This window comes from Haemorhous mexicanus, chromosome 2, assembly GCF_027477595.1.
Source record: "Haemorhous mexicanus isolate bHaeMex1 chromosome 2, bHaeMex1.pri, whole genome shotgun sequence".
Taxonomy (NCBI): domain Eukaryota; kingdom Metazoa; phylum Chordata; class Aves; order Passeriformes; family Fringillidae; genus Haemorhous; species Haemorhous mexicanus.
In genome coordinates, this window is record NC_082342.1 from 29,547,839 (window position 1) to 29,575,315 (window position 27,477).

The window sequence follows — 27,477 nt, forward strand, 5'->3', positions numbered from 1 at the left end:
GACAGTGCCAAGCTGGGGTGATTAAGGCTGTTCAGCAGTCATGGTCCCACAGGTGAGAACTATGCACACCTCAGAGCACACTTGCACTCTGGGATGCTTTTTGTGCTGCTTTTTCACTAAGTTCTGTGCGTTAGGGATGCTTTTTCCTAGAGAGGCAAGGGAGTAGCAGAGTGTGCTACCCCATAGCCCACCAGGCAGCTTCAGCTCTGCCCCAGAGGCCTCCTGGAGGAAGATGTGGGGTTGTTTACCCTCAATGAGAGCTATCAAATCTGTTAGCATGGACCTTGGAGAGCCTGAGGAATTTGGGCACCCAACCACTAGGGAGTAAAGTGTGCTACTTTGACTCCGGTGGAAAAGGTCAAGCATCACAGGCTACTGCCAGCTAATGAGAAATGAGTCTGGACAATTAATCAATACACAATCTCCTCCGCTAATCATATTGATGGAAGATGAGCTCCATCCCCCAGGAAGGGCAAAAGCCATTGAGCTAAGCCATTTAGCAGCATTTATTTATATCCTTGGTGGTTCAATAATTTGAGTCTTGCCCAATAGCATCAGGCCCCTGAGGGCTGGGTAATATTGTCCAGCTGGAAAAAACCCACAACACAACAGGTATTACTTAGCAGAAAAATAGCCTTTTAATGGAAATGAACACCTTTAAGGGAAAATACATCTCTTTTATTAACATTTCAACCACACACATAGGTACAAAAGAAATCGTGAAATATTTCATGTAAATGGTCATAAAAATATTTTCTGGGGGGAATACTTTAAAGAGTTCTCAAGGTCTCAGGATATATATTACTCTCAGTTGCACCAGAATGCCTTTCTGTAGAAGCCTACATATTCTATTAAAATAGAATTTGTCCCCCACTCATCCATCCTAAAACCATGCCTTTCTTCTGGCAGGCACAACCCATTTTGTAAGAATGCTGTCCCCGTAGGTAAAGTGAGTGCACACTTGTGTAACTAAAGCCTATGTTGAAACACACACACACCAAGGGACAAAGATGATGTCATGGCACAGCTGTTTCTGTGACACAGCTGGTTTCCCGGCTTCCCAATACAAATCCCGCTCTTCCTGAGCTGCAGCGAAGCGGGAGGTAAAACTGTCAATTGGAAGCTGCAGCTTGTCCCTGCCTGGTGTGTGGTGCTTGGGCTGTCCCTGCAAAAGCTGACAGAGCCCTTCCGCTGCACTACGTAAACTGTGGAGAAAGGCACTGGTGCTCCCAAAGAAGCTGTTTACTTACACAGTTGCCTGCTGGTACTTATTTACAGAGTACTACTGACAGCCACCAAATCTGCTTGTATAGCTCTGGAGACAGTTCAAACTCTCTGTTCCCAGGCAAGTGATTAATGGTGTATGGAGAGAAGTTGGGACTGAGGATAAAACTGAGCTTTCAAAACAAGAGCCTCTGATCTCAAACTGAACAAACATTTCCCCTTGCCTGTGTCAGCTAGTTTGATTTCCAACAAAAGAGCAGATTGCTTGGGAAACCACAGTCATGCCAATGAATTACTTTCCTACATGCCAGAGAGAGTTCTCTCAAGCACCCTGTCCGGCTCTCTCAAATCAGGTTGAAGGCAGAGCTCCCTCTGCAAGCAGCTAGTGCAAATGATGCTCAGAGGAAGGTGTCCCAGCTCAGACCTTGTAAGGAACAAGACAAAACTCTTCAGAGCCCCACCTCCTTATTAACCCTTAACTTAAAAATAGCCATAGGGCCCACTTGTGCTCGGAAGATGCACCCAATCCTGCCAGCAGCAGATCCAGACATGAAGGCACCAAGGGAACAGTTAACTCACCTTTTGAAAGGACTACAGAAGCCAGAACAGTATTTTCTCACCGTTTGAAAACATCTCTGAACAGGAAAGAATTAATGTCATTGGCAAAGAGATTCTCCATGCAAACAGGTCTGTGGCAGCAGCACAGAGAGCGCTGCGATAGCAGGAGCCCAAGGCACAGTGTCTGGATGGCATGGTCAGACGAGGCCAGCCTTCCCCTGTGCCCCATCCACAGAACGTATGAAATGTGCTTGGTGATTAATAACAGCTCTGAAAGCCCGTGGGTTTTAGCCTGCATGTACAGAGCACACATGCAATATAGACTCATCTATGTGCCCGCACACACACACACGCACACACGCGTACCATTGTTCACATAGTCGTGCTGTGGAAAGTGCATCCAGCCCGAAGCCGTTGCCTCAGTCTCTGCCAATAACTGATGGGATCTTGCTGAAAAGTGCTCAAAGCACAGGTTTAACTCTGTATGAGCCTCTTCCAGCCGAGCCCACGGAGAACACTGCCATTGTGAGGGCCAGAGCCTTGCTGCCATGCCAGCACACGCAAAGGCTGACGTTTCATAAGCCGCCTGCCATCGGGAGGACAAAGTCCTGTTGAGTGGGCATTGGCTCTGCCTCCCCTTGCAGATAGCAAGGGATCAGCTGAACTCCAGCTTGGCAGCCTGCCAAGGTATGGCACAAAGCTAGCCAAGCATGTGAGGCAGAGCTATTATCAGTGCCCTGTTCCTAACAAAGTGAAGACATTCTCTTTCATCTCAAAGTAATATTTGTCCCTGTTCTTCCCAAGTAGAGGAAGAAAGACGGATGCTGTGCCAGATCCCCTGCTGTGATACGTATCTCCTAATCTCTGGCTTGTATGGTTACAGCGAGGCTGCAGGCATGGGAAAATACTTAAACATCCGAATCCAAAATAACATCCTGAAATCAAGGTGTACAGTAGAAACAATAAATAAAGGTTCTTTGGGAAGGAGGGAAGACAAAATTACTTAATTCCATGTATTTTCCCAACACAATGGCTAAGGAAGCTAAGGTTTACAGTAGGCAAGAGAAGAAGGCTGGTCCAGTCCCTTTTAAGAGAAAGAAGGTGCTGACTGCCCAGATTCCATATCCTGCTATCTCCTCAGTTGCCTTTATCACCAGAGGCAGGAAAGATGAAGTTCTAGGACTCTTCTCAGCACTTTAGTCCTGATTTAGGGCACAGACAAGTCAGCCTCATGAGTTAGCCAAGATACTGAGCACTGAAGGAACTTCTTTCTACAGAGAGTAATCCTAATTCTGCATGACTATTGTGTATTTTCTTTATAGCTTGAACCTATCCATGAACTAGATTCACTTGACTTTCTACTTAAAAATAATCCACCTGTAAACACTGACTTAGAGCTAAGCTGAACCTAAATGATGTGACATGTACTGGAGACACCCTGTTCCTGCTAGGATGCTGATTATTTTACACAGAGTGGTTCAGGGAAGCTGCTTGCATGTTTATTGGCCATGATGCTGTGGAGGTGCTGAGAGTCCACAAAGCATTGAGCTGCAAGGCCCTGGTTCTAGGCAGGCAAAGCAGGATGCCTGGTTACAGAAGGGTGTCTGTTCCTCTGCAAAGATTAAACCAAGACCTCGAACAAGCAGGGAGGCAGGAGAGAGGCACAGCTTGAGGGGTCACTGGGAACTAGTTCAGAATGACCTGAGGATGACCAGACTGCCCTTATATCTTCAACCATGTGAGCTCTCCAGAAATACCAATGCAGAAAGGCACTAGAGAGGATTTTGTTCTGTGTGACTGCAGCTCCCTGAGTCAGCCAGTTGTGGAAATAGAGGACTCACATTAATTTAACACATTTTGCAGTTAGCTCTTGTCCAGTTGATGACATATGGCCTCTGAACTGCTCAGAGAGGCAGAAAGGAAAAAGAGAGGAAAGTTCCTGTATGGCTCATGGCAGCAGTAAACATACAGAAGTGGAAAGATACCAAGAACCTAACCACCAAAGTGGACTATAGATACCAAGAGACAGGTTTCAAATCAATCTCAGGTCTCCCCTGAACTGGACCTATTTCACATCCAGCTAACTCAGAGCACAGACAAGGAGGTGGGCTTTGCCCCCACTCCCTGTGGAAGGATGTGCCCTTGCTTGTTTCAGGAAGGAATGAAAATGTGCAGTGATCCCAAAGCAGGTCAGGCTTTCAGCTGTGCCTTTTTTTCATGTCCAGGCATTCCCCAGTCTTTGCAGATATAGGCCACTTCAAACCATCTCCCTGTGATGCTTTCTGGAGGAGGGGACAGGGAACAGAGTGAAGGAGAGGTGGTGACAAAACAGACCACACAGCCCTGGAGTGCCAGGTGCCCTTTACTCACCAGCTTTCCTTTCCCTTAGGAGCCTGCTAAACTTTGATCTTTGCAGGCTACCACGGACCTCTGACACAGCACCTGCACCCCTGAAGCAGAGGCAGTGTTTGTTGTGTGACTCTGGAGGTGGGAGGAGGTGCCTCGTCAAAGGGATACGTCAGAAATGCAGAGATACCCAGCACCACACAGGGGGTGGAGCCCAACATCCCAGCCAAGAGGTTACAGGGCAGGCTGGGCAGCTGTGTGCAGCCCTTGGGGTCACCACAGGAGGTGACCACAGCACAGCACTGCTGTGGTGTGTGATACATGACAGGGAGTGGGACAGGCCCTCATCACACGTCTCACATCCAGCTGTGGTTGGGCATCAGCCGGCCTGCAAAACACATCTAGCCAGCCTTGGAGCATGCACATTTCTTGACTCCTCAGTCCATTCCAGGCACTTCTGCATCCAGTGGACAAGGGTCACTGCAGTCCTTTCACAGGGTACCAATGAAGCAGTAGGGAAAGAGCCAAGGTAAACTCTTGAAGAAAAGCAAAAGCCACCACAAACACAACTGACTGAGCCCAGCAGGAGCAGGCGTGTGCTCTCTGTTGTCCCTTTAAACAACATTCAGAAAAGTAGTATTATAAGCCAGTGGCTGCCTCCCAGGAGGCAGGAGACCTGGCTGCCACAGCCAGCCTTGCCAGTCCCTTTGCTTTTTGGCTTTGCCTAGGCCACATGACCTCTATGTTTCTCTTTCCCTGCTATTACAGCATGTGGCAAAGCAGAGGGACTCCTTCCAAAACGTTTGCCCTCTTTGAGAGGGCAGCAAAGGACCAACTCAGCTTGGCACTGGCCAGCAAAGACAGGGACAGCGAAACGCCAGTGTCAAGTACTCAGGCTGCCTGCAGAAGTGCTTGGAGCACAGATCCTCAGGAATTAAATCCCCAGGGAAACAAGCACTGTTGCCCATCTATTTACTTCTAGCCACAGAGCTCTGCCTCCACAGGGCCACTGTGCTGAGTGGTGAAGGGCTGAGACTTGGGCATCTGTCTCCACGTGGTAGCTGGGCATGATGGACGCAAGCCAAATATTTAAGATAGCCTGAGACCCATGGCCTGACCCACCCTCTGCCAGTATCTCAGCTTCTACCCCTCAGCCAGAGCACTTCTGCAGCTGGTGGACCCCCATCTGCTGGGGTCTCAGGCCATGCACCCTTTTTACCACAGGACCTGCCCTTCATGGGCCTCCCATGTCTGCCAGGCTGAACAGCCACAGAGGAGAGACCCTTTCCCCTGTGCATAAGAGAAAAAGCTTCAGAAACCCTCACAGCAGAGAAACCAGACTGGCTCTCTTCTGTCCCCTCCCAGAGCTGAGATGACCTGCTATTTCAGCTAAGGGGACCCTTCCCTGGGTGGCTGGCATCTGGGGATCTCACCTGTAAGTCTTCATCTTTTCCTGTATGTCAGTCAAGTGAAACTCATCACAGATGCTTTTTAAAGTACTGGATGCTATCTCACCAGAGACTGTCTTCTTAATTGTGTTCCTGGTTGACAGCCTGCCAGGGCCTCTGCACCATGTCCAGGAGTCAATATTTTATCTAGAAGTTCAAGGGAAGCTCGGTGGAAATTGTGCTAGCCTTGAAATGCCAAAGGTACCTCGTAAATATTTCCTCCCTTTCCTTCCTGAAATGTTGCTAGTAGAAATGTATTTTCTGAAAGGAAATGGCTCCAGACCTAGGCTAACAGCTGGGGAGATTATTCATGGAAATCAGTACCCTGAGGCTCTGTATCACTTTCATTTGTCTTTCCAAAATCCCCCACCTTTATGGAGACCAAATGCATCACTCTTCCAGGGAGGTGAAGGGAGAGCAGCTCTCCAGCAGAAGAAAATGCGTTCATCCTGAAAAGGTTTCTTTGTCCTCATTGCACGGGATCGTTTTTCTACCGTGCAGCAGATTTATGTGAGGAACAGCAGTGGCACAGGGCATAATGATTCCATTTTGTTTAATAATTAACTCACATGGTCTCCGGGTGCCATGCGTTCCAGCAGACGCTGCAAGGCTGTGCCAGTGAGAGAGCCAAGCAGCAGGTGGGCAATAAGGAAAAACCCATTTCTCCTCCTGCTCACTGATGTTATGCCCTGCACAATTCTGGGGTCCTGTTACCCAAAGTGTGCTGTCCCAACAGCTCTTAGAACTCTGCAGTCTCAGAATATTTTACCAAAAAAAACTGCGGTGATACTGCAGTGAATTTTTTCAGTGGGGAGCTTACAGCAACTATTTCAAAGAGCAAAGCCAAACTACACAGCAAGAGTGAATGGAAGCCAAAATTCATCTCATTGCATTTTCCAGCTGCCATCAAGAAGCTCTGTCTTTCAGCCCATCACTGCTTGGCTTGCAAATGGCCAGAAAGTGCTTTACAGTGAAAAGACATGCTTCAGGAGAATTTGCGGGAAACTTTTCATCAAACTTTTTCTCAAATGTATTGCTGGTTCCTCAGAACAAGATCATTTTTGGAGAAAAGGTGTTTTGAAAGAACTTGCCAGCTTAAAATACTGCTGAGGGAATCCCTTTTCTAGGTTCTATCATAACATTTTGATATTTTTTTAGGAAAAAAATTTACTGCAGATATACAATACTTATACAATACTTGGTTGTTAATACAATACTTAGTTATTAAAAGCCAAAAGGCTAAATATAGTAAGATTTCTAAAAAGACCATTTTAAGGTTACTGAAATGAAATATTTCAAAAAGGGCTTCATTTCCCCTAGAAAAATATCAATTATTTGGAATGTTAGGGATCTAAACTTTTTCTCCAAATATAAGGTAGACCTCTTTCCACAATATCTCAAACGTTTGGGAAAGGGGAAATCTATTTCAGCTCAGCTTGGCTTTTAGAAAACCAGAAGACAATAAAGTAGAACGGAATTTGGCTGGAAAAAACCAAAAATCTCAACCAGAATCCTTTCCTTGAGTGAAAGCAGCCCTAAGGTTATCAGCCACACTTGCAGTCAAGGCTGAGGCAGCTGTAGTTTCAGCAGCACTTCCCTTCCTGACCAAACGCCTGAGATGCCATCGAGTCCACATTGCCTGGGACCTGAATTCTGTTCCTCCATCTCTGCCTATTTTAAGGCATATCCCATACACGGTCCTTTCAGCTCCTCACAGTCAGGAATGTGGCTCTTCCTGGAAGCCACCTGCTCAGGGAGACAGCTGGGCTTTTCCTGAGGGTCGGATCTACGCCACAGCCCCTCCCGGGTGGGTTAGGGTGCCCTCCTCGCACAGGAGGGGTTTCACAGCCTCAGCACTCAGGGCAGACCAGAAAATGTGGGAGGCACTTTGGTTTGCACAGTGACAGCTGTTACCAGCCCTCAGGCATGAGATCACGGTACAGGTACAGCCTGGCACCCACACTCTCCACTTGCCCAACACAAGTTTCCTTTGCGGGCATCCTCTGCCCTCTGCACTCATCAGGCCATGAGTCCTGCAGATTGCTGGTGCCAGGTGACTGCTACTCCGTGTCTGTGGTGGCTGCCAGCCAAGCTTTGTCACCCTGCCTCTCCAATGGTCTGAAATGACCTTCAAGAGATTGGCTGCAAGGTGAAAGTACACTAGCAGGTTGAAGCTAGTCACTCGGCATCCAGGGATTAGAGCAAATGAGCAAACAAAGCTGGTTTGATTTGTCTGCAAGACATCCTTGTCTAAAAGTCAGAGCTGAAAGCCCCAAAGCAGAGGCTAAGAAGAGCCAAGGGCCAAGGTAACCCAATTTAGAGGACCTAGAGGACTGTCAACTGGGCTGCTTGGGACAAGGATGTGAGCTGGTGAGAAGTGGGAGAATATTATTGCAGACCATGTTTAACTGGGTACTGAAGTCTGGATGCCAGTCAGTGCCATATCTTCTCTCCTACAGTCAGTCCCATGGAAATTCTGTATGATGGCATCATCCTTTGTTCTAAGAGGGAGAGAAAAAGTCCAAATCACTTCAGTAATGGACAAATTCAAGAGGAGATCCTTGAAAATCCTCCCCCAGCTGAATGTCCTAGCAATGTTCTAGTGGTTCCTGAGAGCCCTCATACAGATTTTATCTGCCCTGTGACTGCTGAATTGTATCATGTTACGTACCCTCTGAGTACCCAGTCAAGAACAGACTGGCTGGGGGGATGCACAACTGCATGCTGGCACCCCAAGATCATGAGGTAGTTTCTTAATTCCTTCAGAGGAGGGTTGAGTGATTTGGGAAGAGGAAAGTGTGGAGGATCTCAAGAGACCTCAAATCCCTGCTTTTTTGCTCAGCAGTACCACGTAACTCCTGCAATACCAGGTCTGTAAAGGTGGTGCCCAAGCTCAGGGCATAGTGAGGAATTATAGCTAAAGTTCTCCCTCTTCAGTCCTTGAACATGCAACGGGGTGGCTCCACAATTCCTCCCAGGGCCATCCAGCTCAATGATGTGTGACTAACTCTTTCATTGACCAAAGACCAACCACTTCCCTCATGTGACCTTACATAACTGTTCATCTATTCTGTTAATGAATGGAGCTTGAGAAAATTTCCATTGCCTCAGGCCCTTAGGGGAAAATGCGGGAGCGCTGTCTCCACCTTTTGTGTGCCGATGTGGGATTTTCCTATGGATTAACTGAGTACACTGGTATTATTTTTTGGTTGCTGTCATTGGTGACTGAAATGGTAAGCTAAATGTTGGGTGCCAAGGGGGTGGGGAAAAAAAAAAGGAGTCTCTGCCTGAGCCAGAGGAAACAGGAGACTCCCCCTGCCAGGAGGAGCAACAGGGACATCATTGCGTCACCAGTGTGGTCAGCACCTATTCCCAGGCAAAAGCTGCTCTGTTTACTCAGCCTGAGCAGAGCCAAAACACCTCCCAGCTTCTCCTCACTCCCTGCAAAGATCCAGCCAACCTGGCACCAAAGTGCCAACCTGCTGGCATCCTGGGGCCAGACCCAGTCTTGGCGCTGGCAAACAGTTCTCCCTGAGCTGCTGTGGTCAGGATGGAGCAGTCTGATGCTGGGCAGCAGCAGAGAGGGGTGATATGTTCCTCTTGGGTATATTGGCATGTCAGATGTACCCACCCCAGCATTTACAGCAGGTAGGAACTGGAAGGAAGATGGGAATGCCCCCGTATTTCTAAAAGCCCCTACCAATGCTTCAGATTTTCTCATTTTTACCACTTCACTGTGGTGCTGCCTAAGATAGAAATTATTTCTATTGTAAAAGTCCTTCTGCCAGTGGAAGACTGCGTAGGGGAGAGCTCAAATTCTCCCCAGGCAATGTCATGCAAAGGTGCTTGCAAGTGCTAGAGAGACATGATTTTCAGAAATAGGATTCATGTTGTTGTCTGAGGATGACTTTGGAACCAAGGAATATTTTGGATGTGCAATGTGGCCGCCCCATGGTGCGGGCTACAAATCTCATGGTTTAGGAATGTTGCTGAAGCTAAGAAGGTGGCTAGGTTGAATAGGACATGACTGGACTCCCATGATGGATGGGAGTGGCAGCACTGAAATAATGGAGGATGCTCGTTTTTCAGTTTATGGGGAGAAAATGCAAGTGTTGCTCAGGCTCCTGTAATGCCTGGTCCATGCGCAATGATAAGTAAATATTTAACTGCAGAAAGAACATTGCCTTCCAGAGACTGAAGCAGTCAAGTTAATCAGTTCCAGACTATATTCAAGTCATGGGTGTCAAGAGGACAATACAGGTTCCAAAGCCTTGAGGATGTTCAAAGTTTGCTATTACACCTCAGCAGTTGCCATGTCTTCCCTGGGATGCTAAAAAGGAGGATATTTTCACCTGCTGAGAAAGAAGGATGATGAACTCACTCAAAGATGTGCTTTATAGGGTGGGGGAAGGGCTGAAGATGCGGCAAACAGGAGTTTGAAGATCCTCTTGTTGCATCCAGATGGTGCTTCAGTAACTTGGGAGAGGAGGCTGCTGCAGCAGATGTACTGGGAAAGCCCTCGGGCGGGTGTGGAGACATTTCCTGCCCTGGCAGCCCATGGGATGTTCGCCATCAGAAATGACAGAAGTTGCCACTGGTAGGAGTTCTCAGGCTGTGGAAAGTGCTCAGTTTCTGCCAGACCCTCTTCTTACACAACATATTTCCAGTTGTTCTTTTATCCAAGTATAGTTTGTTCTCATCTGTCTCTCCCTTACAAAGCCAGTCTGTTTCCTCCAGAGATTATGCAGAGAAGGTTGTTAGTACTCATGTCTCTAATAAAACAAGTTTCTACAGATATGATGTAGTTCATATTTTCATAAAATGTCTGTAGGGCTTGTGCTGCACTCCTGGAGCATTGGAAAGAGGCTTGGCTTTCAGCACCCTTTCTCCCGCTAGTATGAGCGGTTGATGAGCTGGGATCTTGGCTGCTCTTGGCTGCTCATTCACCTCTGACTTCTGCTGCTGCTTTGGAGTTGAGACATCTCTGTGGAGAAAAAAACACTTCAAGAATATATTTATATTTGGGTCCATCTGTCCTCTGATATCTTCCCCACAAAACCCCCCTGGGGTTCAAGGCACGTATTTTCAGTCCCCTGCTCCAGACACTATTCTCTAGAGCCCATTTTGTTTAAAGGGCCTCATTTAAAGTTGGGAGGAGAAAGGAGGAAAGGGATTCAGTGTCCTAGTCTATTTGGATGACTGAACATCTCTTAAGTGCTTCAGCCAAAGCACTCAACATTTACTATTTTGTTAACAGTCAAGAGTCATGTATTTTATCATGAAATTGCAGTCTTTGTGTATTATTCAAAGCTCAACTCCTCCTAGAGAAATGACAAATCAGAATAATGGTAAACTGAATTCTGGCTACAAAACAAAAAAGCGAAAGTCTGTGCTGCTATTTCTCACTTTGGATTTAAATCCTCAGGACTGAACAGCCCTTGCCAGGCACTGTATAAAGTTTTTTCCTAAAATAAGATGACAGGGGTCAGGGGCCCAAGTTAAGCTGATTAGCACAGCTAAAGCCGTATCACATTGCTACTGTGGGGTCATATGATTGATCACTGGGATAAATATTTAGGAAGCTTCCCAAGGGAAGGGGAATAGATGGGACTGGCCATAGAAACCAGGCAAAATGGGCAACTGGATTGTAGCTAACAATGGGTCTGATACCATTCACCTGTCATAATACAGATCAAAAAAGCAGAGGTAGCTCTGCCATGGGCATTACCTCTGCCATCAGCTTCTCCTTTGAACTCGTGTTCTGCTGCACAGGACTCTGCATCACCTTCACTGACAGGCAGCTGTCTCAGCAGGCGGGACAGAGAGATGTCACTGCAGCCACAAGGCGGGACAGAGAGATGTCACTGCAGCCACACAGTGCCCATCCCGCCAGGCTTTGCTGGCTCGGGTCACTTGTGCTCCCCTTTCCCTGCAGCCAGGCACAGCCCAGGGCCTGCTGCGTGCTCATCAGCAGGGCAAGTGGCCTTTCCATGGGCTCTGACTTTCCCGAAGGCAGCCAGGGACCCTCCGTGAAGGGCAGGTGGGCCAGGACGTTTCAAAGGGGCTCTGAGAGCCCCCAGACCATGGCAGTATGTGAGGGAAAGGAGAAGCCAGCTCGACTCAGCCCTTGGTTCCTCCTCTAGGGCCAGGTGCATCCCTGGTTGTGCTGGGCCTCTGTCAGGAGGGTGCAGACAGGCCTCAGGGGCCACCGAGGCCTCTGGGCCCCTCTCTGTACCATAAATGTTGGGCAACATCCTGGCCTGAGCCCAGGCCTCCAAAGCACAGCCAGGGTCTGACTCAGCCCTAAACCCTCTCACCATGAGGCACTCAGTCCTGACACGAGGAGTTTCCCAAGCTCCCTCCATAACTCACAGCAACCAGAATTGTCCCCAGGAGGGCTGAAAGACAGGAGGGAGGGAGGCACTGCCCCAGTGACCCCCTTGGGGCCCTGCTGCAGCCCCCAGGGAGCCTCCTTCGTCCCGCTGAGACCTGGGTACCTAAAAGACACAGGAGCAAAGGCAAGGCACAGGAATTTAGAAGGATAAACATGAAGACAAGGAGGTTGTGAGCAATGGAAAATGAGCGCACAGCCATCCTGGAGAACCTGTATTATTAAACAGGTGTGAATGCCAGCTGTCAGCTGCTCTGGAGGGGATGGAGGGCATTTGTTTTCCATACATGTGGTGCTTTCACAAAACCTTTCCCCCATCAAACTTAAAAAATGAAGCTGCCAGAAGTTAACCTTCTCCTCTAACCCCAGTTTTACCAGATCTCGTTTCTTCACTGTTTGCCTTTCCTGTCTTGTTGCAGACCGAGGTTGTTTGCCAGAAAATAAGACAAAGGCTTGTTGCTGCCAGAATCTGCCCTTCCAACAACAAGGAATAGCAGTAAGTGAACAAGTAGGAACACACAGAGCTGTACAGAGCACAGAAGAGAATGGCTCCTATTATTTTGGTAAGTTTCTGTTGACTTTGAGGCAGGACTCTCAGGGAAAGGTAACAGCTGGTGTTAGACAAATGATACAGCTAGAAAAAACAGAAGAGCTTTTAGACACACAAATCCTTCTTCTGAGCTGAAGCAAAAGGTTGCAAACATCAGCCTAAGCATAGATTGGGAAAGTTTCCTCTAAGTCTCTCTCTTTGGGGAAAAAGAAGGCTTCACAGGGAAAGAACTTGCCTTTCTTCAGGGAGAAAAATGGACTGGATCCTCAATCCCAGCTCTTCTGCATTGGGATGGTGTTTCCCCACCTATAGAAACCATGGCTGTTGCTGAATCCACCAAACAAAACCTGTTAAGCTACTGCAACAGCACCCCCAGTACTTGTGAAGCATTGGCAGATGCTCTGCCCCACTGCATCGCTGCACACGAGCAGTTTGCAAGCGCCACTCAGACACAGACTTGTGAAGCTGAGCTGTGATTTACACTGGCCCCAGACATTTCAGGTCAGCTTATGCAATTGCCTAATTCAGTCTTTGGTGCAAATATTTATTGTATTTTACAAAAAAACAGAAAAGAGCAGTTTTTAAGGAGAAGCACCATGGTGAAGCAGAGCTCAGGAACTTTATTAGCACTAGAAGAAGAAGGTGAATTACGGAGGCACAGCAGGAAAATGCTTTTGAGCTGAGACATGATGGTGGTCAAAGAAACAAACTATGCTCTGCCAGGTTGCAGGGTCAAGCAGCAGTAGTAAATTGGCTAATGATGTCAAAATGGCCAAAGGACTGGTCTCAGGAACAGCAGACAGTTCTGGACGTGTACATCTGCTTGATTTGAACTGCAGTACCATTTGTCCTCGGGCACATGCCTTGGCTTTGACAGTGCAGTGGGGTTCACACAGGAGACTGCACTCAAGTATGATCACATTGTGTGTCACAGGAGAAACCCAGCAGCCCTTGGGTGGCAAACTCTGTCCCTGGTGCTCAGCCACACAATTTTCCTATTGCACAGCACAGACACTTTCTGACTTGCTGTCTCAGACCTGCCTCACCCTCTGCCTTCCCTCTGTCACAAAACTCTAGAGGTGCTTCTCCAGCGACAACACTGTTTTGTTCAGGAGGGAAAAACCTAGGGCTGATCCATCCTGCTATCAGCAAGCAGGTGTCTCGGATAGTAACAAAAGAGCCAGCATCAATAATGGAGAGGGGAGAGAGAGATAGAGGTGCAATGAAGTGGAGAGAGGGAAGCCAATCAACCTAATGAAATAAGGTACAAGGTTAGTGAAGAGCTATTTATAGACTCCACCTGGTTCAGCCTCGTGCACTTAGAGGCTGGTTCAAACTGGCTTCTTAACAGCAGTAATAATCATTACCGAAAAGAAAGAGGGGAAAAAAAAAAGTGAAAGCTTGGAAAATTCACTGCCGGAGGTAAAGCTTTAGAGCTGGGTCTGGCTGGAGTCAGAAGTAACTGCATTACTGAGAGATTGAAAGGTTAATAGGAAACCAGCTGACACTGAAAGAGAACAATTAGAGAGGTTAAGGGGCTTAATATTAGATTAAAGGTTGCCTGGAGGAGCAAAAGCAGAGATTTCAGAAAAGTGGGAGAATGGTGTGCAGAAAACTGTTTTTTTCACAGATGAAGAGCCCCAGGTCTGCTCCTGCCACTCTCTGGATAGACTGGAAGAAGGTGGTTCTGCCATTCCTTGCCTGTCTTGCTCTGTCTTCTGTTTCCATCTTTCTTCCTATCTATTTGTCTCTTGAAGTCTCTTTGGGTTTGCTCTCCCCAACATAAGCACCATCTGTGTGGTCTTATCATAGTGTTTTCTTTGTGTTCTTCCTCTGTCCTCACTCTGTCTCCATAATAAGATAATGCTTAGTATTCCCATGGCCCTTCATTCCTCTCCAGTGTGCTGCTCTCCGGAGGCAGGGGTGGTGGGAATTGACACTTTTATTTGCATTGCCTGTAACCAGGACTCAACACTTTATAAGAGAAGAAAAACAAAAGGGTTGACAAAGATCAGATGACATATCTGTTCCCCAGCATATTCTCCACAACTAGATGGACAATAATAATGCTGGTGAGGTCCCTGACTACAAAAGATGAGCTGTTCTCCCTTCCTCCTCATTATGAGATGAGTAGCAAATTATTTGGGATGGACTCATTGCATCTGCTCAGTGCAGACTCCCCAGCTGTAACATGTCCTGTCTCATTTCCCCACAGTCACTGCAGGGACAGTCAGTCCTCTGACAGTCCCTGTACCTCAGTGCCACGAGAGCCCTGGCACATAGCACCACCAGCTGCTGCTTAGGGCCGTGCTGGGAGCACTGAACTCCCTGCACCACCCTGAGGGACTCCTGAGACGCAGGGAGAGATTCTTCCCTCCTGCACCTTCAGTGGCTGCTGCACTCAAGGACCTTCCCAAATGCATGTGCTCCTCCCACAGGATAGGGAGAACTTTCCTCAAGTGCCCGGCCCTTGATGGCTGCTTTTGTAGTCAAACAAGTGCAAGCTGGCTGAATGCATTTTAATCTTCCACTGCTTCCCACAGTACAGCCTCCCCTTTGAAAATCCGCTGTAAGATTAGAAAGCAATGCTCTCAGCACTTCCTTCTAGGGCAGTAAAAGCCCTAGACTGGCACTCCAACAATTTGCAGGCACCTGACAGAAAAGTTTCCTCATTTGTGATAAATGAGAAAACGTCCCAGCCTGGAGAAGTTGTGGTTATTCATGGAATATTAGCCCCAAAGACTTGAAATGCAGTGTTCTGGCTTAATGCAAACCCATGGGGTGCTGAGGAGAAAAGACCAAGGAAGCTCTGGCTGGCATCAGAAGGCAACTCAAGCTGCTTGCTTCTTATATCCATGACAGCTGAGCACTGACTTCTTACCAGCTGGGATACTGCTAATCAACAGAGAGACCAGAAAGATGGCTAGAGAAGCATTCACTGGATGTGCTTATCCTCAAGTCCGTCTTTCAAGCAGCCTCATCTGCTTGAAAGAAATGAGCCTGAAGGGACAAGTCCTCCCTGTCACCTTCCCATTCTACATAGGAGCACTTCTCAGATCTCCAATAAACCTCCCCTATGAGCCTGGCCAGCCATATCCCTGGAGCTGCGTGTCGGCTTCAAAAGATGTGATATACTCTGAGTACTGGCCTCTGCCAGAGCCTGAGGGTACCCATCACCTGCAGCCTGAAATGCCCCAGAGTTCAATGCAGATTTCAGCTAAGGATCTTGAAGTGCTATACAAACAGCCATTAATCCTCAAACCCTCCCTGGGAGCCAGGCCTGTAATTATTTAGCTCACCATTTATCTCTGGAACTCTCTGTGCCTGTTCTCCCAGCCTGGGGATGAAGAGAGGTAAAACAATACCTACCATTTCATAACAAACTGCAAATTAAATCGACCGCAGCTCAGCCGTTAAAGGAAATGTTACCTTTTCCATAATCACCTCCTGCAGGCAAGTGCAACAGCTATTCTTTAACAGCTAGGTAAACTTTGACAAAAAAAAAAATGACAAGCTCTGAGCGAGACAGCCAACAAGTGGCAAAAGATTTCCAAGAGCAGAAATCAGGAATCCTACCTCTTGGTTTCTTGATTTATCAACTGAGTTGTGTCTGCTCCACCCCTCGCCTCCCTTAAAGATGACTGCCAAAGAAAAAAAAATGCTGCCTATGCCCTTTATGTGACTTTGTAATAGATTAAGGAGCCTGTAGGATTTCAGTCCAATGGAAAAAGATTAAGCGTTTTTCCACTTGTTTTCTTACATTAGAAATGCAGGTCTTCTGGAGCCTGGAAGTCTCCAGTCTGTCTAGATCATGACAAAACTAGGACCAAACAAAGACAAGAGGGCAAGAATGGGGTGGAGAAGAGGAGAGGGGAGAGGAGATGGAGCCAAACTCACAACGTGCTGTTTGCAAGCAACAACTGCATAAACACAGTAACAAAATGACGCACAAAATATCAGTAAGAAATTATGTGCTATTCAAGAGTTGATTTTCCTGCAGCTCCAGACAGGGTGTGAGAATCCACAGAGGTCAAACTCTGAGTACCCCAGGAGATCTGCAGAGCAAGAAGAAGAGGAAAAAAAAGAGAGAGATCCTCATACCTCTTTTTTTCCTTCTCAAACAAAAGCCTTAAGTGGCCTGAGATCTCAAAGATGACAGACTCAACATACAGGAATGAGGCGAACTGGGTAATAAAAGCAGATCAATGGCTGTCCTTTCTCTGCCTGCTGTGTTGGCCAGATTCATTCAGAGGAATCCCTGGAGAGGAGAAGTTGAAGGGAAGGAGCATGGGGATGGGTGGAGTAAACCAGTAAAACAAAAGGCAATCACGAAGTGTAGCGGAGATGAAGAAAGTGACAGAAGAACAGGGCTGGAGCAAATGTCAGCACATAGAGGAAATGGTCACACTTCAATCCAAAAAGAAGAAAGGTCACTCAGATGGTGACAAAGCTGTCTCTTCTCTGCCCTCTTCCTACAGCCCCCTCCCCTACCTGTTCCAAGGAGGCAGCAGGATCTCTGCTCTGAAGAGATCAGAGCAGAGAAGGCAGAAGCCCAGAAGGCAGTAAAGGAAACATTCAGTCCGTCCGAGCTGTACCTGTTTAAACTACCTCTGTGGATGGGAGGTTTAATTAGAGCTAGTCTGCAATATTCAGGCTTTGCACTGCTTTGATAGCCTGGGATACAATCCTGTGTGACCAGAGGATGGAGGGAAGGGCAGTGAGGGGTGGGAGGGGGCACAGGGGGGCAGGGAGTGTTGCAGCTGTATTGAAAGAAGTGCAGTTGAACAGGTCCTGTCTAGATGAGAAGGCTGAGGAGTTCACCGACCATATTTGTTTGCACAAGGGCATTTTGTTGCAAGTCACTGAGTAATTCAGGGACGAAAATCCAATTCAGGAAGCAGAAGCCTTTCCTCAGGAAATCTGTTTTTCTAGTTCTTTGTAGGTAGATCCTCCAGAAACCTCCAAGCAGAGAGCATTAAATAATCAGCTGTTAAAATTACCTCCCTCCTGTCCAACTACCTGCCAGCAATGCTTTGTTGCTATCTCTATGTATCCTGAAACCCAGGAGAAGTCCAAGAATTGCCTACAGTAACCAAGAGTAAATCTTGTGGCAACCCCTTCCCTGTGTCAGGGAGCAGGTAAATACACTCCAGATTGGGGTCATGAGTTATAAGGACGCCATTTCCCCCACCATAAAAGGAAACTGGAGCTCTTTGTCAAATGCCACAGCAGCCAAGCAATTGCTGATCTTAGAGCGGTGCCTGCTGGCCAGTCATATCAGAAGCACTTGGAAATATTTCCACAGTGGACAAAGTTGCAGTCAAGTTCAGGAAAACATTTCTAGGGAAGAGGCGCATGTCCTGCTCTGCTGTGCTTCTGCCAGAACCTGCCATCCAAGTTACCACCTGCTGCAAACAAGCTGTCCTAATTTTGTGAATCAGTCTGATATTTACTTCTATCAGATCTCCAGCCCCATACTGTTTCTTGTCTATAATCATCAAGGTTTTATGATTTTCAAGCCAATCACAACATAATTGATGACTTTATTATTTTTGTATAACTGATGTTATCTTGATGATGCAATTCCCTGTAAAAGTTCAGCTTCTCAACAAGATCCTTATCCTGTTTGGTGTTGGATGCTGAGAACATAGGGCACTTCACATCACTTAGACCTTTTGAAAAGTCCAACATTTTACAGACCATTGCCCTACAGAAACATGCTCAGAACAGCAACAATGCCACTTGTGCAGGCTGGGTGAAACAGCTGCCAAAGCCACTGTTCTTTTACTGTCCCTATGACATGCTGGTCAAAAAAACTATATTGTGGGTAAAACAGCTCTGATCACAGAGGTAGTGTCTTGCATGCTTACAAACAGAAAAATACAAAAAAGATGAAATTAGAAAGTGATTATGTCCAGAGATATAATGGAGCACTCTTAGGCCACCATCACACATGCAAAACAAGTTATTAAACTGGAATTCATCCTCAGCCTGAGGATCTGGAGACAATTTAGATATGAACAAAAGAAAATAGGCAGTGTATCTTGTGATTCCTGAACTTTTATTATGAGAGAAAATAGAATTCCATCAGGATTGGAATTATGTCCCCCCAAGCCCACAGCTCTTCCAGGTAATGGCACACACCTCTCCACACACACACACACACACACACACACACACACACACAGAGACACAGAGCTCTACTCCTAAGGCAGAAGTTTAAAATGGCTAGGATTGGTAATGGTAGAGGATTGCGTCCGTCTTCATGGGGCTGAGACAGTACAGCAAACTCTCTCTTGGACCCATGTTTTCCCACTGATGGCAGGCAGGGCAGCCTCAGATAGAGATTTCTCATTACTCACCTTTGTTTACTGTTTTGCTGCACTTGAACTGTCAGTTTGACATTTTACATCCTCAACACCAACAGGGCAGATATAGGTGGGAGGTGGACAGGCAGACAAAAACAACAGGAATGAGGAGGAATATACAGGAATGAGGAGGCTGCTAAATGCCTTTCTGAAGAACTGGATGTTATCTGTACATCTGTTTGAGCTCCCCCATGCTGTACATAAACCAAAACATTCAGGTGGATGTGGATTTAAGGTAAACACTGGCAAATGTCTGTGTTGAACTGGCAACTGCACAAATTTGAGCTGTCCTGCTTCAGAAGATGAAAGGACCCTCTCCTCACATCCACTTCAGTTTGGGAAATGGTCAGATGCTATGATGTGAACATTATAACTCAAAAACATTTGAGAGAAAGTGAATTACTTAAAAGTACATCTCCAAAAGCCTGTGGGTTACACAAAGTTAATGCAAAAAAATCAAAATAAATCTTGAAGCAGATCATTTTTCTACCAACAACAGGAATCTGCTGAAAATAAAAGTCTGTTTTCACAACTGGGGGAGTAAGGGAAGACTGCAGAAAATACTGAATTCAGCAATCTCTGTTCTTTCAGTGTTTGACTTTGCTGCTGCAATGAACTTCTGTCCTAATTTATTTGGCTTCAGAAAGACAGAACTGCAAAACAACCAGATGATAAATAATTATTAAATAATAATAATAATTATGAATGTGGAGCACATTACTAGTGATTACAGTGTTCCAAATCACCATATGTGTGTTACCACTGTGACACTGCAGTGATTAGAAAAAGCATATAATGAGTTCTGGTTAATATGCTCCAGAGTTGACCAGAGGACTTTCATACTTAGTGCTGCTCAGCAAAACTCATAGTTCAGAGCCATGATGGAGCCTGAGAACTGTAGTCTGACTGCATCCCATACAGTTATTTACTTGGAGATCACGTAACAGTGATCCCAAATCAAGTATTGTTTCCCATGACTTTTTGCCTGCTAGGTTGCCCAAAGGAACCAACCGGGTCCACACCACTGGAAGCCAGTGCAGCTTTTCCCAGGACCCTGGCACACTTCAGAGTAGATGTAAAGGGAGATGTGATCTGCAGCATCCCTGAGTCACAACATCTTTTTGCAGGGAACAAGTCCCTCATCCTTGTGGGCTGGCTCTCAACCTCAAAGTCCCACAGCCAGTTCCTCACAGTTTTCTTGTTAAATCCAAGCTTTGGCTCATCCTGCCTGCTGGCTTTGCATTACCCTGAGTCCTGATGATATTGGTGAGATCAAGTCCCCAAGGGTACAGGCCCCTCTTTCAGGTGTCCTAAAGATAAGTTAAAATATTGAATGCTTGTAGCAGGCGCAGGGCCAGCTATGGCTCCGTGGAGGGATGTTTAGAGATAGGTATTTGCTGAGTCATAGGAATTGAACCAGGAGTCCTCACTCTGGTCCTCCAGGCCTGCTTATCTCTCTGTGACCCCATAGGCTAGTTTCCCTAACCCTTACAATTGGTCAGTTTTCAATCCTCCCTAACCCTATAAAAGAGGCTGTCTTGGCCCATTTCTTTGGAAGAGCAGCTTCAAGACCCTTCACGAGACCCTCAGAATAAACCATCATGGAACTCTTGGCCGCCTTCTCCTCTCTCATCTTCGTCCACCTTCCAGAAGCCACGGCCAGCCACAGCCCCTACGAGCAAGCTAAGAGCTGAAGAGCTGATTTTCACTAAGAGCTGACAATCACTAAGCTTGCTAGGGGCCACGGCTGTGCTGCAGTCTGGCCTAGGGCACCCCAGCCTCCAGAGGGCTGAGGTATCCGGCCTTGAGACTGCTTGCCTGGGGTGCTTACCCTACGAGGGACCAGCTATCCAGCTAAGAAGCTAGCCCCTGTGGCTTCATTTATTTTACAAATGTCTTTACCAATTTATAATTTCTCTAGGAAAAAACCAAATATGTTGGCCCTTGAAAACATATACAACCAACCATCCGACATGACAAATCACCCTCACCGTCAACAAATGCCCATTAGTAAGTGGGCAGCAACCTGCCTCCTAGCTCTTAATGCAAACCAGCTGATGCATAGGTCATTAATCTCAAGGAGCCTTTTTCTCTCCCTCTGAATCAATGGCCTTCCTTGGGAAGCTTCACACTCCACACAGCAGAGGGAAGCTGGGAATAATTTCCTGCACTGCTGGGTCTAAGTCCTGCCCCAGCAGAGCAATGTCACCCAGACACACAGAGCTTCAGGCTGCCATTCTGGCACTTAAAGCTTCTTGACTCTTTTTCAAGTGTTGTCTCTCTGAGACAATCCTCTGGCTTAAATGAGAGACACCATCACCAATATCAAGGTGATTAGTTAGATTAGTTGTTTAATTTAGCTTAACGATTACTTAAATCTGAGAATTTGTAACTGGAAGTGAAACATCTGAAAATGTAATTCTCAATCAGACCTAGAGGAAAACGCAGATATCAATGGAAAATGCCAATATCTGTTGTCAGGACTGCAAGACAGCTTATTGCAGTATAAGGTCAGCATTAAAAAAGGTTATTCTGGAATTAATTTATCTTTGTAGCCCTAAAATTGTCTGTTTTGCAGTACTCTGCACAGAATTTCTGGATCTTCTTTGCACTTACCCCCACCAATTAGTGATTGTTCCATTAACTTACATTCCATCTTCCTGCTCCAACTCTACACTCTCTTCTCCCCTCTCTTCCAAAGCAAAAGAGGATCCAAACTGCATACTTGAAGTACACTGATACTCCCCAGTGAAAAGCAATGGTAAACAAATATAACTGGGTATGATAGAAGAGGAAAACACGTTCTAAATTGGAAAGAAACTTGCAACTGATAAGGCTAGGAATTTTTTTTTTCTAGGTAGAGAGGCACAGCTGATAGAAAAATTTGATAAGCTTTGTGACCCGCAAGCATCTCCTCAGATATCCAACAGGGATAAAGAAGCAGCTGCATTTTTCATATAAAACTTCATAGATTAGAAATTTAAATGTGTCCTTGAGCACAGGATACACTGGTTTCTCCCATGACTGCATTTGTTAAGCCACACTGGCCAACATGATGACCCACAATCAACTCCACGCACCATCTTTTAAAGAGGAAAATTCCCTTGAGGTCATGCCTAAGGCAAAGTTCCTCAGAATTTTGCTACATGCTCATTAGGGTCCCTAGAAATGTTTCATGTCCTTGTACCTGCCCCACAGTTCAAACTGCACCCAGAGATGGTCAAGCAGACAAGCCCCCATTGCCCTTTTGATTTGGGTGTCCCTAAATCATGCTGCTACTGCTTGAAGAGGATTGCAAACCTGTGTTCCAGCAGCAGGATGCCACACACAGTGTGTGTCACCTCCTTCCAGTCTGCCAGGCATAATCAGTCCCTGGTTTTAAGGCACAGATACAAGTCAGCTCACAAGGCAACCACGCTGCCTGCTGGTGTTCCCCAAGCTTTAGCTGCAGTCCTGCTGCTGGAAGCCAATCCTCTCACCTCTGCTTGTGCAGCTCCATATGAAGCTATCTCTTAGGCACTGATGCAGGTTGTCTCAACTCACAGGACACACACAGGAATCTGTAAGAGATTGCTCCCAACAGTTGCACAGCCAATGCTAATGTGTGGAAGATGCAACTTTTCCACCAGCACAGAGAGATCCAGCACAGTGTGTTTGCAAACTGAAAGCTGGGCATGTCAGCACAACACAAAGCTGCCTGCCCAACTGTGGGTTGAGTTTTGTGATCAAAATTCACACTTTAAGCTCTGCGGCAGATATCGAGCTCTGATCTCATTTATTCCGGGATTAATTAGGAGCAACATCTCCTGTAGGCACTGCTTTCATAGGTTAAAGCTAGTATAAAACAAGGAGAGTCAGGACCAAGGAATCAATCAGGCTATGTCTTGTGAGCACAAGTACTTAGCAGCAGCTTCTACTCAGTGTGAGTTTGCTTATTTACAATAACAGGTCTTACCACCAGCATCAGGGATATCAGAGGGTAGGCTCACTTCCTGGAATACAGTCAGCATTTCCTGGGTTCAAGTTGTTCACAGGCCAAAAATAGCTGCATTTTTAGTGAGCTTCTACTCTCTGCTAGTGAAAACTGCCTGTTTTCCCATTCACTGCAAAGTAAGATTGGACACAAACTTTTCGGAGAAAAACAAAGTTTATTCTTCTTTAGTTACTGAGGGGACATTTGAAGAGAAGGACACAGGGAATGGCACGGCAAATAGTCACCAAAACCAGCCAGAAGTTAGGTGAATTTATTCTCCCAAATGTGACTTCATATCCTTATACGAAAAAAACCCCAAAATCTACCCCTCATAAAACCCAAAGAAACAACAATACCAATTAAAAAAAAAAAAAGCTTCACTGTTGCTTTGAAAACTGCAGTTTGCAGTTCTACCAGAAGTTCCTCATGCACAGAAGAACCTGTGCAAAGGTAAAAGGGTGAAAGCTGGCAGTGAGAGACTGGCAAGATTGTAGTTCTTGGTCTTATGTCAGCCTGCCATGTAAATGGGTTTTTCTACTTCTGATCAAGCTCCAAAATTCCACAAACTATTCTGAAGACTTCCAGCAACTGAGGTTAATTAACCACAACTGCTTACTATTTTTGAAGGCTGTTGCTTCTTGCTTTGGAAACAATGTCAGTTATACCAGGTGTCAAAGAAATTTTCAAAACCACACTATATGAGACCCTTCTGTGCTGTTTAGTAAGAAATTGCATGGGATGAATGGAGACAATGACAAAAACTGATATAGTTTCTGAGAGCAGTTTCAGCCACTTCCACCAAAAATTATTTTACTATTATTTCTCACATTAATAACAGAAAATAAGACTTTGCCCAAGCAGGCAAACAAGCTACAGGTTTACTTTTACCATGATAACCAAAACAAAGGATATCTTTGCGTGGAGACTTGTTAAAAAGTTATTAAGAAGCAGACAGCATTATCCTGATAAATTTATTGAAAGTGGAACAGAGAAGGACACTTGGGTCAGGAATACTGACTCCCCCCCCCCCCCCCCCCCCCCCCCGCCAAAACACAGCAACCAAACAAACAAATAAAAAAACAGTATAAAATACATCACTTTGGTTAAGATTATTTTGGGGATCAGTTAGTAACTTTTAAGGTTAAATTAAAAAAACGTATGTATATATTACAAAAATACAAAGGTTTTTACATCTTGAATATTTTTTTTAATAAATTACAAATATTTACAGAGAGAAGTAGACATAAAAGGTCTAATCCTACCAAAAGTGGCTTTTGAGCAATTGCACAGTGTACAGTATACAAGCTGTACACTCATGGAGTACACCTGCAAATAGAAGAAGAAATTGTGGGAGTGGAAAGGGCAAAAGTCAAAACAAGAGGAAAGCTGAAGGTTACCAGTGTCTTCTGATCTTCAGTTACCAGTGTCAAACCTTCATGATTCCTTACAGATACCCTGTTCAAAATGAACTAAACTGGCTTTCAACTTTCATAAACAGCCAGCATGTAAACATAATGAAAAGCACTCCATAGCTTGGTGTTCTGAAAACATTAATGCATGGTGGTTTTCTTTTTGATTCTTTTTAAATTTCATTATATGCATGACCTCAGTTTTCAAGTTTTTGTTCTAGTCTCAAGCAACTTAAAAACATACTATTATTTCCTCAGAATGAGTAGATGTGAGATGACATTCTTCAAAAAATATGAAGAACAAAGGCTTAAAAAGTCCTAAAAGTTAAAAAAATATAAAAAACTTTAGGAAAAGCCCAAACCTGCTGTTAATAACAGCTTTGTTACAGTGCAACAACAAGCTAAAATGTAGTTTTATCAAGTGATGATCCATTTGCCAGGCATCTGGCAAACCTAGGACATAGCTTTGTCTAGAACCAAGACTAGAAAATGCAAACTTCCACTCATCTGGGCCTGCTGAAGGATGAAGGTTTTTTTCTGACTGTAAAAAGGTACTGATAAAAAAGTGAAAGCTGATCAGTCTTTGATTTGTTCACATTCATGCAAATATATAAAACCTTGTAAATCTCTATATATTAACTGCAAAGAGGCTTTAGTGTGTTAGTAAAAAAACCCCATAAAACAAACCATATAAAAACCATATAAAAACCATATGGTTTGTTAAAAGCATATACAAAACAATTCAAAAGATTTTGTCCATGATTTTGCCTATTTGTCTTCACATAGTAACACTAGCAAAGGAGGCTGTCTTTCCTGAGAAAAGAAAAATGGGCACTGGCAACAGTTCAGCCTGTCTTCAAAGGGCTCCTTGATGAAGCTCTGACAACTTAATTGCTTGTGGAAGGGAAAAGGTAGCACCTCTTTTATCACTGAAAATTCTACTGCTTCTCTTCCATGTTTGTTTGGGCAACAAAGCAATTATTTGCTTATGCTTTAAGATCTGAAACAAAAAAATAAGAAAAGCACACAGGTAAATTACTATGTCTTTTCTTCTAGAAATTGAACTAGGTACATGAGAATACTGCAGGCTTTAGATACTAATGAGGTGTTGTGAAGATGCACCAAGACACTGTCCCATGACTCCTAACAGTCCAGTCAGAGCATGTACATGACCAATGGTAGCTGATAGCCTCTAAACATTTTACCCAAATTATCTGTTTATGATTAAGGACATTCCTCTGCAACTGGACCACATTTGGAACATTTATTACTTACTGCCAGCCACCTGCTAAGCAGCTGGTAACCTGTGAAGTTGTTCTGACTCCATGACTTTGGACCACAAAATCAGGCAATTAAGACACCACTTCTATTCAAAAGTTTTATGTCCATGATCTCAATATCAGCTGTGAATCACACATGCATGTGTTGCTGCTGCTATTTCTTCCACACAATAATCCCAGGTGCTTTTGGAGTTTTCTCTTTTGAGGATTGAAAATATAGCTCTTATTTAACAAGGAGACTGAAGGCCAAGGGAAGTCACAGTGCAGGAAGTTCAAGATTACATGCCCAGCCTAACTCACCACATGAAACATGCATCAGCCTCTAACCAGGCTGGTTTCCAACACAGCACCCACAAGCCCACTGACATCACTGTTTCCACCTCGTTGCACACATAGCAACTCTGTAAGGGGAGCCACCTGGATGTGCCAGGACACCATGCCCTTGGGTCTTTGCTCCCATTTTGATAGCACTACCCGTCCCTTCCACTGATCTCTAGCTCAGCATCACTCCAGGATAAGATGTCAGGAGACAGTGTAGGAGAGCAGAGGATAGTGACATATGGTACACAACTCTGTAGATGATGACAAAAAGAAAGCTGTCCCTAGTCTGGTTCTCACAAGGTTCCTGGACAGGCTTGAAGTATTTTTATGATTTGTGTGTTTAAAATCCAAGTAGGTTTACTGCTTTATCTTAGTGATGATACTAAAGAACACAACCAAAAAGCCAGTTAGCCAGTTTGGGTGGGTGTGTGGGGGGTGTGTGTGTGTGGGTGTGTGGGTGTGTGTGTGTGCTATTTCCTTGTGTCTGTGCAGTAAGAGGGTCTGAATATGAAATAGGGTACTGTCACTTTACAGCTTCAGGGATAAGCATCAGGTTTCATACCCAACCCCTACCCCCAGAACACACAAAATTTTCTGTTCTCACATGGTTTGCAAACAGAACTGAAGCAAGCACAGCTGAATCTCACCAGATGCACGACATAACAACAGAGCAGTTTCAGATGCTAAACCTTTAAGGGTGATGCAGGAGCACAGTTGTTTAGCCCAGCAAAGCAGCACGTCACATGGACCAGGAATAATACACTGAGTTGCTTCATTTGGCTTACAGTATTACTCATAGTCAACTAACAGGATCTTACTCAGTTATTACAACACACCACACCTTCCTCTGCAGCTATGCAGACTGTTCCAAGTCCATTTCCTGGTTTCATGACAGGTTCATCAGCAGTTTTGTCTGCATCACAGAGTCAGGTTTTTTATACTCAGTCCTAACTCCCTCCCAGCCTCCCATTCATCCATGTTTGCTCACATTCAGAGATTTTTTCACCCCTCTTTTCAACATTGTCTTCAGCAAATACCAGAATTTATAGATGCCATTGCTTGGTTGGTAATTCAACAGAAGTATCAAACTTGGCAGAACAAAAAACCCTGCAGCAGTAAGGTGCCACTTGCTTTCATGCTGCTGTGCATTTTGAGAATGTTTAAATTAATTACCTGCACCAGCAGACTCCAAAAGTGGGTGTGCACAAGGCAATCCATTGTGGTGCAGAAAAAAAGTATTTTTGCACCAGTAATAAATTTTTAAAGATATAAGTACTATTTATTTCATCATTAGAATTCTTAAACTTTTATTTTGTGCATGTTTAATAATGTATGTCATACTTGAGTATGGTAATAATTGTATATAACTTATAAACACACATAAATTGGGTGTGCATGTTTAAAGTATTTTACTGATGTGGCAGACAATCACAAAAGGATTGGTGACCACTCACCTACAATACAAAAATCAGAAATTAATATAAGAGGTCCACAGTTACACCACTCAAGCAAGGACTGTATAACAGACAAAATCACATTTTTCTTTTTTTTCCATGAAAGGAAAATTATTCACAGTCCACCTCTGTGTCAGTCAGCCCAATCTCCCAAA

General features: G+C 45.3%; 1 protein-coding gene across 4 annotated transcripts in view; it reads right to left on the bottom strand.

The window, feature by feature from the left end:
- Window positions 1-615: 615 nt before the first annotated feature.
- Window positions 616-27,477, bottom strand: part of CD58 (CD58 molecule) — a 46,453-nt gene continuing 19,591 nt past the window's right edge. For 2 of the 4 annotated variants that reach the window (XM_059838075.1, XM_059838078.1), the window contains one exon: window positions 23,816-25,267. The gene's annotated coding sequence lies outside the window, so the exon portion shown is untranslated. Of the gene's footprint in view, window positions 10,561-23,815; window positions 27,323-27,477 lie in introns of those variants that run through there. The other 2 variants (XM_059838076.1, XM_059838077.1) reach the window with 2 other exon arrangements.